At 31.8% G+C, this 13,186-nt stretch overlaps 1 protein-coding gene across 9 annotated transcripts in view; it reads left to right on the forward strand.

The window, feature by feature from the left end:
- The window catches only part of LOC126740062 (uncharacterized), a 313,797-nt gene that overhangs the window by 208,676 nt on the left and 91,935 nt on the right, over positions 1-13,186 (forward strand). The window lies entirely within an intron of this gene.

Below are 13,186 nucleotides of genomic sequence, written 5' to 3' on the forward strand. Positions count from 1 at the left end.
ACAGCTAAGGAATATAAGAATTCCTCTTGTTAATGAAATCTGAATTTTGACATGTTTGGCAATATTGAAATTCTATTACCAATAGAACTTGATAAATCTAATGACTAACTAATTAAATTTTTTTGATTCTTAGACCATAAGAATTATGAAGTCATCCTATTAAACTGCTAGACAACTTTTAACTAAACTTGTGCGAGAATCAAATTTCATTTCACTTTTATTACTTGCACAAGATAATTTTTTCCTTGAAAAGAATCATCATAAATGAAAATCAAAATTTGATACGTATGTATGTCCATGTAGGATTAGAGCATATTATCTGCAGGTTTCATAGCAAGTTCAGAAGTCTAGATGACACAATCTTTGAACTATGATGATGAACTATAGTTATAGTAAGTTTATATAAAAATAATAACCGAGTACAGTTTCTTCTAGAATAACGTTATCAAATTCAGCAAGCTACATGTAAGGACTTAGTCTGAGTTATAAATAGCCAATTTTATCCTAAATCCTAGCAGCCCAACAATTTCCCTCCAGTAGGTCAATGTGCTACAGTAAGACATAAGTAATTAAAAGACCGCACATGATAGAAGCATATTCTAAATATAGTTAAACATAAGGAAAATATAACTGCTTAAAGACATAGGGTAACGGGAACAGTCATTGGCCACTTAAGGGATTGCGAATTATATTAACCTTGTAAATGGGAATGTTTTGAAATAAAATATTTTAATGGATGTTTCAATATTAAGAAAACACCAAATTTTACAAAAAATCAATTTATTTTAAGTAAAATAACATTGGGTATGAAAAATAAATACAAATTTAAAAACTTATAAAACTTCACAGTTAATGGCTATACAAATATAGTTATTAGCATGTAAAACTACAGTTATTGGCCATTATAAATTTCTTTATTGTTTTATGTTTTTTTTTGTTATAGCATGTAGAGCACACAAAAACTTCTAAGTTTTCAATGCCTTGTTGTTTCTTTGCACAAGTGCCGATATGATAACTTCTAACACAAAATTGACATCTTATTCCAACTTTGCATTTAGTCATATTATACGAACAAGAATAACATAATCCAGTATATAAGAGATTCTTTACAGATGGTTTGGTGTCTTCTGAGTGTTTCACTGTTGTATCTGAGAGAATATGTATTTTTTCCTGTTCTGAATACCTATCAGTTTCAAAAAATAACTTTCTTGTAGCCGACTCACCATCACGTTTTCCTATCCTGGTTTCCAAATTAGCATATTTGCTATTTAAAAAATCAAAAAATGTGTCATCAATTGTGGGATTAATATTTTCCTCTACAGAATCAGAAAATTGGTTCTGTTCTGTGAATAATTTTTGGCTATCATCTTTGGGGCCAATTACTTCTGGTATGTGCACTCTTACTCCACTTTTTGAAGTAGTGCTTTTAATTGTGTGACTGGAAAGTGTATCTGCCTTTAAAATACTTACGTCTACAGTATCACCTGCATCAACGTTCAGATCTCGGGAACTATTATTTAGATCATAATAAAACTTTTCTTTGCTGCTGCTTCCAATTTGGTCTACTCATTTGTCAGTAGATAAAGCAACAATTTTTTTTTTCTTTAGAACAGTTTAATTTTTTTTGCTCTCAGCATTGTCTTTTGTGGCTTTTTTTTTAATTACTTTGATCAAAACCACCAATTGTTTTTTTGACTTGTTTGTTTGTTAGCTTTTGTTTCCGTTCTAATTTTATTTTTTCTTGCTATGCTTTTTCTTTAATTTTACGCCTCTCTGCATTTTGACGATCCGAAGAAGTGAGCACAAAAGTAATTGTTGTTCAAAAGCTTCTCCAAAGGATTGATTATGTAAAGGAATATTGGATGTCGATGGAGTATCTAAAGCCATTATATTATCTTCTGTGATACTAATACTATCTTTTATGTCGGTGATATCACCATTTTCTGGAAGTTGTACTCTAAAATCCAAAAGTAGATCGTCTTCCGTGATAATAGGGATATCTTGTACGTTGCATATGAGTTCATTGCTCTCTGAAGGCTCAAGTGAAATATCTAAAGCTATATGGTTTTCTCTGGTGATAGATATATCTTGTTTATCATTTGTAATTTCATTGGTTTCTGTAAACTGTGTTGTGGGTTGGTTAGTTTAAAATAAATTAGATATTCTGAAGACCAATTTTGAATCTCTAATTAGTTCTTCGGAGTTTTCTAGACTATCAAATTCTAATATGTTTTTGATTTTTTTGCAGAAATATTCCTTTTATTACCTATACTGGAGTCGTTAATCTTTCCTAAACATTTGAAATAGTCGATTGCTTCGGGATTCCACGGGTATAATCCAGAAGCTTTAAAGCCATTAACGATGAAATCTGATTTTAATTCACTAATGGCTGTATTTAGTACCAATGCAAAATTCTCCTTGGTAACTACTGAGTTTGGATTATCTCGTCTAAGCTTTAACACTGCCCGATTGTATCAAATTAAGATAGACAAGAGCAACCGACTAGTAAAATAATCGATGAACTGATGAGTAACTTTAGTCCTGGCATTCATTGGATTCTGGAAATCCTCTTGTTATTTTGTGATTTTTATCTATAATCGGTCCTAATTATACAGCAATCATTGATTACTATTTTTCTTTTCAGTAGCTTATCTGATGAACCATATGTTAACTTTAGTAGAGTAATTATTACCCCCTATCATTATAATAACCTGCTACTAATTTTCTGAGTAAATAGTTTCAGGATACGATTTTATTTCATTATTGAATTTAGCTTGTGACCAATAGTCTTTGGTCACGATATCTTTTATTTCTCATTGGTTCGCTTGATCTGGTAATTATTTATTATTATTAATAACTTATTATTTAGTATTCACATGCTTCGGTAGATATATTTTTAGTATTTTAAGTTGTTCCTTTTAGAGTCATACTTACTTATTAAAGATTGAAATTGAATTTAAATGTATAAGTTAAAATTTTGTTATTTATGATTATATTAGGAAGTCATTCTGAGTTCGATGGAGGAAAGCGAAACCAACTTTTATATTCATCATGCTTTTTTCATTTTATTAAAAAAATCACTCTGTAAAATTTTATTAAATATATTAAGTTTAGTTTGACACTCTGTATGAACCTTTTAATCATAAACGTCACGCAACTAAAACTATAATCTAAATCTTTTTGGCAGGCAAAATAACTAAATATTTTTTATCTCTTGGATAACAATAAAAATCTTTGAGGTTTGTTCTTAATTTCGTATTATAATTGAGAAATATCACTAGAAAAAAAAACAAAGGCCTTTCTTTCACCACATGAACATTTTGCAATACCTTCATCAGGTTCCGCACGATGCATCATGGTACCTTAGACAGTAACAATCCACTTGGAATGGGGAAGTTGTTAGCCATAGAAATTCCGTCTTATATAATTGACACTTTAGTGCTTGTTAGACTTGTAATGTGTTTTTGTCTTCTTGGAAAATGACAATGTATTACGGGTTATCGATGGTGACTTTTTTCTTCGTGTCTTTAAATTTCCTTGTGTAGGTGTTAACGATATAGAGATGTGTTCCGTTACATCCTCTAAGCCTAAATATAAGTAAAATTTTATAATATATTGCCGGAGCTATAATTTATCTAATGGTCTCGTTCCTCTTTCCTTTTCATTAATTACGTTTCGACGCAACCTAATAATAATAAAAATGACAAATAAATCAAAGACGAACCTAATAAATTACAGGAAAAACAGACGGAATCATTCCATAATGGTATAAAGTCGGTAAGCGCTCCAAAAACCTAATCAAGGTCTCATTTACATTATAAATTACGAAATAAATCACCGGTCTCTACTTCTAGTCTGTGGGTCAGTATTACTGCGTCCACTGTGGGTCTGCCTTTTCTAAATCACGATTTTTTATTGCTTTTTACTATTTTAGGATAGAGAGTAACGGTACTGAAATCTGCTGGTTGCGGTAAGATATTAGGGAAGGTTGTAGTAACGTAATAAGGTGGGTGTTTTCATTAAATTATTTCATTCAGTTTTTTTAAGGTTAGTAGTGTGTGGTCTAAAAGTTTTATGTAATAATTATGTACAAATATTTATCACTTTGTTATGAAATGCAAGAAATATACAACGTAATTTTTATTCTGAACTGGTTTCTGAAATTATTGAGAGGTTGGTTTACTTTTAGAGACCAATATATAATTCAACATTTCGAGATTGAAGCATACCATTTAACTAAATAATCAAAAAAAATTAAATAAGTAAAAATTATTAATTAAGAATTTAACATAGCTTTAATTAGGATATTTTTCTTAGTTTATTTTTTCCTATTAATTCAAAACCTGTAAAGCAATTAAATAGAGGAGGAATTAAATGCCACATAGAAGATTTGAGTAAAGTCTTTGACTTCATCATTTCAAAAACTGAACCGTCATTAAATCATGATAATATATTATTTCCTTGTGAATTAAGGTTTTCTAATCTAATTATAAATTCATCTCTTTTGTGGACTACATATATTTATTCTTAGTGGTTGCAGACTCTAGAGGAATCAATGGTCAATGCAATTCTATTCCAATTAACTTGCATGACTGTTAAGCCTATATAAATGGTGACAAATTGCTACTTTTTTGGTATAATTGCTAATCCGAACTTATGTGTGATAAAGATAGTCATATCATCAGTAGAAGATAAGACTAGGAAGTCAATTCAAAAATAACATACAGCCTGTTTTACCATTTGCTTGTTACCACACCACCCTTGACTCAGATGCATTGAGGGCTGTTTTCTATGAGGTCAGATCTTGGAATCAGTAAACTCTATTCATATACATCTGCGGTATGACCTTAGGGTACATCCAGGTCCTTTGATCTGCAAAGATTTATCTAAAGTTGTAGTAGAACCATATTTGATCATCAAATATATTATTTTTGGAAAAATCATATTGGTTAGAATTACATTTCGCTTTTAGAAAGAGGTAACAAGGGTATTCTAAACCATAGTGCTTTTCTCACTGTTATCTACTGCAGTACTGCATCCCGTAGTCCAATATCAATATCTATAAAACCCGAAGACGTGCAATTCCATAAAACCAGAAATATGGTGAAGGTGAAAAATGTGAAAAATTCCATAAAACCAGTGGATAAAGTATATTCTAAATAGTATAGAATACATCGCATGACATATAGGGATAAATAATACCTTGACTGACTTAAAAACCGACAAAAGGTTAATTTATTGGTATTTAAACTTCGTAAAAGCATTACTAGTTAGTTTATGCTGATGATAAAAAAATAATTATTGTTAATCATGCGAGGATCTTTCACTTGATTTTTTAAAATTTGCATTTATTATTTATAAAATATTATAAAATATATCTACAAACTGTTTTTTTTTTAAATAAATTTGTAATAACACCGCTCTGTTACACTCTGCATAATAAAGGGGTAGAAAAAATATTCTTGCCAAATTATAGTATCATAATATAATTTTAGGACCATTTATAATTTATCAAGACAGTTTGTAAATAGATTAATAAAGAAGAAATAAATGCAATAAAATATAATATTTTCAAGTAGAGGAAATTAATTAAAGTTTGCTATTCTTTATTGTCTACCTTAGTTACTGGTTATTATATCATCGCAAATCCTGGGTCTGAGCAGTATACTTTTTTTCCTTAATTAAAGTCAATATTTACCAATATATAAAAGTAGTCCATGTAGTCTAAAGCGTTTCTAACTTCTAAATACGTTTTTTGTAGTACAATTTGCTTATAAATACGCGAGCGAAGTCTAACGTATGTAGATATAAGAGTTTTAAGCTTTTTTACGGTCGTGTTAAAAAATCCACTTCCAATCCACAAACTGTACATAAAAATTATTTATCATTATCATCTGCATGCCTTATATAAAGCCTCTTTTTTTACCAAATTTTTAGTATATTATATTCGAATTAACTATACAAGGTGAGTCCTATGCTTGAAGTCTCTTGGGTATACAATATGATCTACAGAACATGACATAAGTTGTAAGAATTTAATCAGCAATTATTGCTAATTAAATATGACTTAATCCATTATCATCAGGCAATATATAAATCTCTCTAAAATATTGGAATAATAAAATAAATGCTTCAGAATTCTGATTAGCATTAAACTTCATTATCACCAACCTTCAAGATAGCATAGAGTGTAAGTTTTTTTAAGTGTTACAATGCGATATGTCGAAAGCTGCTACAACTTTTTTTCTGACATATAGTGTACGCAGGGATACATTTTTTGTTATTTTTAATATGTGTCCGTTCATCCCCCGAAAAGGAGTTACTTGCGTATTTTAAATGGTATGATATGTTTCTTGTGTGAATTTTTTAAAATGTGTACTCTATTTGCGATTTTTTGTTTAATTTCTTTACTGGTTACGAAATTATGATCAAAATTATTTAATTTTAAAAATCATTCGAATATTTTAACTATAGTTATAGCTGTTGCCATAGAAATCCTAGTTTTAATTTATGTCACATAAAAATTTTGACGTCTTATTGAAGGCAACTAAATTGGGTTTAAAAGGAAAAAACATGGAAGCGAATTTTAATGTAGAAGTTGATATATTGTTAATTTTAGGGAAGTGCAAAAAAATATAGGGAACCTGCAGTCCTGTAGGTAGAGAGGTTTTCAAGGTTCATTGGTGAACAGAAGATTGGACGAGGTTGTCCTGTCAACTTACCTATTCGTTCAGCAGATTTAACCTTCTTTGAATTTTTTATGGAGATTTACTTAAGATAAAGTATTTGCTACTAAACCTACAACTCCAGAGGACATATAAAACAAAATTCTTTCTGCTTATTCATTAGTGATACCAATAATACTGGAGCGGGTTTCTTGAAACTCATTTCAAGAAAGCATAAGAAAATGTTTGGAAGTCGAGTCATTTTAAATAACTTCTTAGGCTTAATAAATGATAAATAATTAAAAATTGGGAAGCAAGAATTTGTTTTATTGTTGTTACATATTTAGTCATAATTTCGTAACTAGTAAAGCGATTTTTTTTTGCAAACATACTTCACATTTGACCTAGATTCAATTTTTAAAATAAAAGGCAAATCATTTCATATAAACTATGAAAGTGACAAATTTCAAAATCATCATAAAATGTGTCCACCCGTCGACTTATGATGTTATCAAAATGTCAAAGAAACATGTGCAGCTTTTTTTGATATATCGCATTGTAATACTTTAAGAAACTCACCCTTTATAATGTCTTTAAGGTGATAAAGAAGTTTAATGCTAATCAGAATTCGGAATGTATACGCAATAACTGCTGATTAAATTCTCATAACTTAAATCATGTTCTGTAGAACATATTATATACCCACAGGACTTTAAAGATAACTTTAATAGTATCAATGTAGGTAATTAATGGCGGGTATTAAAAGCAAATATTTCATTAATATTAATCTTTAAATCATGAAGAGGGTCACCGTTAGAAAGTGTGATGCTTCAGGGAATAGAAATTTTGGTTTTTGGATTGGAAACTGGTAGATCATTTTTAAGAATCATTTCTTAAAAACAGTAGAAATTTAAGTAAAAAAAAAAAGTATCATTGTTTTACTGGAGCCCTTAGATTTAGACTTACTTAATAAGTAGGAGAAGTGAGTAGATTTCAGTGCATTTAATTTATGAGATACATGATTTCGTTTGAATTACAACAATAAGTCAAATATATTAATTTTATAGCTTGTGTATTCTTCTCTCTTATTCTCAAAGTCCACAAACAACATTACTGTCATTCCACCGATGTAGGTAGTAAACACTATTTAGGTAACCGCGTAAGGCACCACTAGCTATAAAATTTGATCGCTTATGCAGTGTTACCAGATTGTATTATATTTATATAATACATTAGAGAAAATACTAATATCAACCTAATTCCTAACATCCTCCAACCTTTTTAGTTGCAGAAAAGCTTTATGAGTAACTAAAAACTAAAACAAAGATTTAAATAAAAACTTAAGCTTAAAATTATACATTATCTTTTATAAGTCTAAACAAAAATTTAATCTAGCATCTCTAGCTCGACAGCTAGTTACAGTTGCAAAAACCCTTGAGGCACTCTAGTAGCGCCACCACACTTCAGTCACCTTTTCGCATAACCACGAATCCCCCTCACTATGCGCACTATCGCTTTCACTTTTCTTGGTATCGGGAGAATAGTTGCTTTCCAAATTATTCTTTCTCTGTAGTGGTAACTCATTTGGCAAGCCCTTGGAAGCACTAACTGATACCACCCGAAAACCATCTGCGGGAACGTACTTTGGAAGTTCCTCGGCTGATCATTCCATAGGATAAAGACGTTGGATTAGTTGTAGTCCGTAAGTTGTCCCCTGGCAGTGCTTATCTTGACTAACCTTCTTCGCCCATCTTTTTTAGAAATTAAATATATTACTTTAACTAAAGGCCAATCGAGGCGCTTTTCATTATCATTACCAATTAATACAATATCACCCAATAGTATTCGTCGTTCACTTTTTTGGGAATGAAAGTACTTGAGCTGTCCACAGCATCAAAGTCTGGCACAATGTCATTCTTTGGTTCTAGAAAAAACATTATGGGGGTATTAGGCATCAACTCGTGAGCTATCAATTCAGATGACAGGTAAGTAAGTGGCCTCGAGTTAAGAACAGATTCACAAGATGCATGTCTTAAACTTTTACGGAAAAGTTGCTTTAAAGAGCCAACCAACCTCTCCAAAAATCCACCCCACCATGGAGCAGTATGCCTATTCTATAGTTGTGCTTTTAAGGTGCATTCATGAAGGGCAAATCATAGTACATTTATTGGCTGCTAAAAGTAGAGTGGAGGTGGAGTATTAGACCTAGAACTATAACAAGATTAGAACTCCTCGCTGCTGTGATTGATGCTCGATTATACGATTCTATTACGAAGAGCATGCAGTTGAACATAATGGAGTTTTTGAACAGATTCTTCAACAGTGCTTTCTTAGATAGCATGTAGTAAAGAGTGGGCCTCATTTGTCTTTAATTGGGTGTCTGAGATTAGAAGCTCGACTTTGACAGAAAATTGGAGACATATTCCGAGAATCATGAACCCTGCAGATCTTCAATCTCGTGGTTGCTCGCCTAAGCAACTATTTGTGTCAAAGTATTGGGAGGGGCCTAGTTGGTTGTTTAATAATCCTGAACCTTAGCCCTATGAAAACTACTTTCGACTTCTTTGAAGAATACCAGCGAGAATAAAATATCATCAGGCGATTGGCGTCTCACATATTTCTTCTGTTATTTTTAAGATTGTTCGGATGGTTGCTTTCCTCAGAATAGACTTAGTGGTGAATTGTCAATGCAGGAGATTGACAAAGCTGAATATCATGTTTTAAGGACTTTTCAACAAGAATCGTTTAGTGGTATTAAAAATAAACAGCCGAAGTCTCTTAACCACTACTTGGATGAATTTGATGTTTTCAGATTAGGAAAGGACTTTGAACAATTTCGTTTTTCGGTAGTATTCCCTAGAAAGCAGTAAAAGTCCTGTCACCGTCACCTATTATGTCATTCCACCGTTTTAAAATACCGTTTGGAGGAACGAAACTCCTAATAAAAAGAAAACTTTTCTTATTGCGTAGTTTCCAAAAATTTTCTACAATACTACAATATAGTAATTTCTCTTAGACTGAAATCGACTGACGTAAAAATCGAACGACGTAGCCCAGACAGACCGGAGATATTAACCCAATAGGTAAAGTTTAAACGCCCATGCGGCGTTGCCAATGAAAAAAATACCAATAGTTTCTAACAATCACACTAATTACATTGAGATTAAACTTGCGAGTCACATAGGAGTTTTTAATATTTATGTCCAGCTAATGACTATGATTATAAATAGATTTTAACACCATGTAAGCCTTTTCAAAGATTCCAGATATACAGGGTGGTTTTCAACCTATGCGCATAAACTTGGGAAATCGTAGCTGATGAGTAATAATAAGTAATAATGAAAAAAAAAATTAGTAAAATATTTTTAGTTTTGGATCCATATTTTTTTAAATAAAAAACGTGTATTTTTTAACGTGTTTAATTTAAACTAATTTAAACAACTATTCGAAGTTATTTCCATTATTTTCGATACAGACTTGAGCTCGTCGAATCCATGAAGACGTTCATGCACGGGTCAAACCAGGCTGTAGACGATTTGCGTCACTGGCAGCGTTTATGCGATGTCGTAGCTCTTGCTCAGTATCAACTTCGTTTACATACACCATTGTTTTCATATGACCCCACAAATAAAAGTCTAATGGATCAGGCGAGCGAGGGGGCCACCCAACTGGACCATCACGGCCTATCCATTGTCCGGGAAACACACGATCTAAATGTTGTCGCACTGGTCGTGAAAAATGTGGTGGAGCAGCATCATGAAGAAACCACATGTTCTGCCTAACGTTGAGATTCACATTTTCAAGGAGCACTAGTAAATTGTTGCGCAAAAATTCTAAATACCGAGCACCAGTCAAACGATTTTCCAGAATAAAAGGTCCGATGAGCATCCCGTTCAGAATTCAAGCCCATACATTTACAGAAAAACATTGTTGAAAGAATATTCTCCGTGTAATATGCGGTAATAAATTTTTCCTCCGTGTAATAAAATTCCAAAGCCCAGTAAAGAGTGTTATGAAAGTTGAAAATTCCATTGCTCGTAAAATTTGCCTCATCCGTAACTAAAATGTTCATGGTAAAGTTTGGGCTTAACTGCTGGTGATGTAACAACCACTCACAAAAGTGTACTCGAAGCGGCAAATCTCTTGGAAGTAGGGCTTGTACTCTCTGCACATGAAACAGTAGAGGTACAGCAACTCGTAGAGAGCAACTCGTGCCTTAAAATTTGCCAACTTGTAGATTGCGATATTCGAAATCGCGCTGCAATTGTCCTAGTGCTAATCCTAGGTTATTATTCGATACCTTCTAAAATATCCTCCTCCAGATTAAGAATGTGCCTAGGTCTAATAGCTCCTCCATCTTGCTCAGGCCGCGGCTGCAAATTGCCAGTTTCTCTACCCCGCTGAATAACACGTATGAAAGCCCCACGTCTCGGGTGATATCTTTAGGCATACAGATCAGCTGCTGCCACTGCATTCTGATGCGTTTCTCCGTAAATCAAAACCATGTCGACAAGTTCTTCGTTTGTAAAAATGTGCGCCATTACATTTGACGCTTTTATTTTGTTCGTGTGAAAATAACGATCGAAAACGATCACAGCCGCCAACAAACTAAGTACTGCTAAAGATTCCAAACCACAAATTCCAAACATTATGACTTGTTTACTATCAGTTATTAATAAATAAAATAAGTTCGTCTGATACACGTTCTGTTGACATTTGTTTAACTTTATTTCGGAAACCAAAAATATTTTACTACATTTTTTTCTCATTATTACTCATTATTGATCTTCATCTACCATTTCCCAAGTTTATGCGCATAGGTTGAAAATCACCCTGTATAGTTTTTAAATCGAAGGGTAGAATATAATAACATTATACCCATACTTTTGGTCATTATTTATTTTAATGTGAATCTAATTTTTAATGTCTTTGACAGTCGCTAAGTTGCCAATAAGCAGCATCTTACGTTTCAGAGGGTTAATCTTAAGCAAATGGTTTAATAATATAAGAGGGACTGCCTTTAGATCTCAAGTTAATTTTATTTTCGACATCTTTCAATTTATAGGCTAAAAATTAAAAGTAGAGTTGTTTATCATTTGCGTATACGTGGTGCTTAGTAAAATAAAATAAAATAAAAGAGTGGCCAGAATACTGCCTTGTGGAATGCCCCATGTTACTTCAAGAACCTCTGACATTTTACCATCAATTTTATCTCTCTAAAATCTGTCACTGTTTTTAAAAGATTTTCTGCTACCTCACTAATCTCCACATAATTGAAAACCGATGTCACAATTTTATGGTATATTGGTAATTTTTGATATAGACTCTAAATACCTATGCAGATTTGACAAAATAAGATAGTTCAGCTTCCTGAAGTTTAAATTGTTAAAAAAGGTTGTTATAATCGCAGATCCTTAATGCCTTAGAAAAGTTTACCGTAGAAATTGGGTCTACTGACCTGAAAGATAAAACAACTCTTTGCGTGCTTTAACATTTGTAAAATTTATTTGAGAATCAGACTTGATAATATATGTGATCGGGTGACATACACGAAGAAACTATATGAATTAGAAAATTTTGCAATCCTTCTTAATGATATGGATCCAAACATATGCAATTATTTAAACATTATCCTTAAAATAAAACAAGTTATTGTCTTAGATATTATTATGTATGGAGTGTTACAATGTATTGTGACAAAAATTTAACGAATCTACTCAGATATGTTGAATTTTGAAAAAAACATTTAAAAAACAATACAACCAACAGACAATAATCTTAACTTAAAATTCTTTTAAGCCTTATTTTCTCCTTTCACTGGACCACTAAGTTTCTTTTCATGATTAAAATCAGCAATTTATATTAATCCTATAAGTACACAATTCGGCCAAGCACTTATTTGCAAATCAAGATTCCATCGTAATTTGTAATCCGCAACGTAAGGTTTTGGTAAAAACATTAAAATTTACCATATTTATTTGCCCGTTTTTAAAACCCTTAATGCATTAAACGAATTTATAAACAAAAAATCAATACTTACGCAACTCGAGCTCGGCTTTAAATACGCCAACGTGATGGAGATTTGTAAGCCATGGCAAGAATGCGAATAAATGAATATAATTTTCGGCCTACCTTTTTAGGCTTTCTTAGTAAATTAAGCCAGTTACAGTATTTTTATTGTTTTTTATTATTTCACTTGTCTGCATTAAATTGTACCCTGAGTAATGAAACTTAAAAGTGGAATTATACTTAAGCGCCTACGTTAACTGCTATTTTATAATTTTTAACAGCAGGTGGTCTTTAATCTTTTGACGGTGCCATATGATCAAATGAATTATTTTATTGACCTATTTAAATAAGAATTGTTGCAATGTAGTGGCGCTTTAGCTTAGGCTGTAGGCTTTTATTTTTTTATTAGAGTGAATTAATGAGAAAATTTAAATAGCGGATACGGATCCGTTTAGCTATTCTATTGATAAAATAACACTTCCTTAATAGTGATAACTTTGAAGTTAAAGTTA

The sequence above is a fragment of the Anthonomus grandis genome, chromosome 9 (genome assembly GCF_022605725.1).
Source record: "Anthonomus grandis grandis chromosome 9, icAntGran1.3, whole genome shotgun sequence".
Lineage (NCBI taxonomy): Eukaryota > Metazoa > Arthropoda > Insecta > Coleoptera > Curculionidae > Anthonomus > Anthonomus grandis.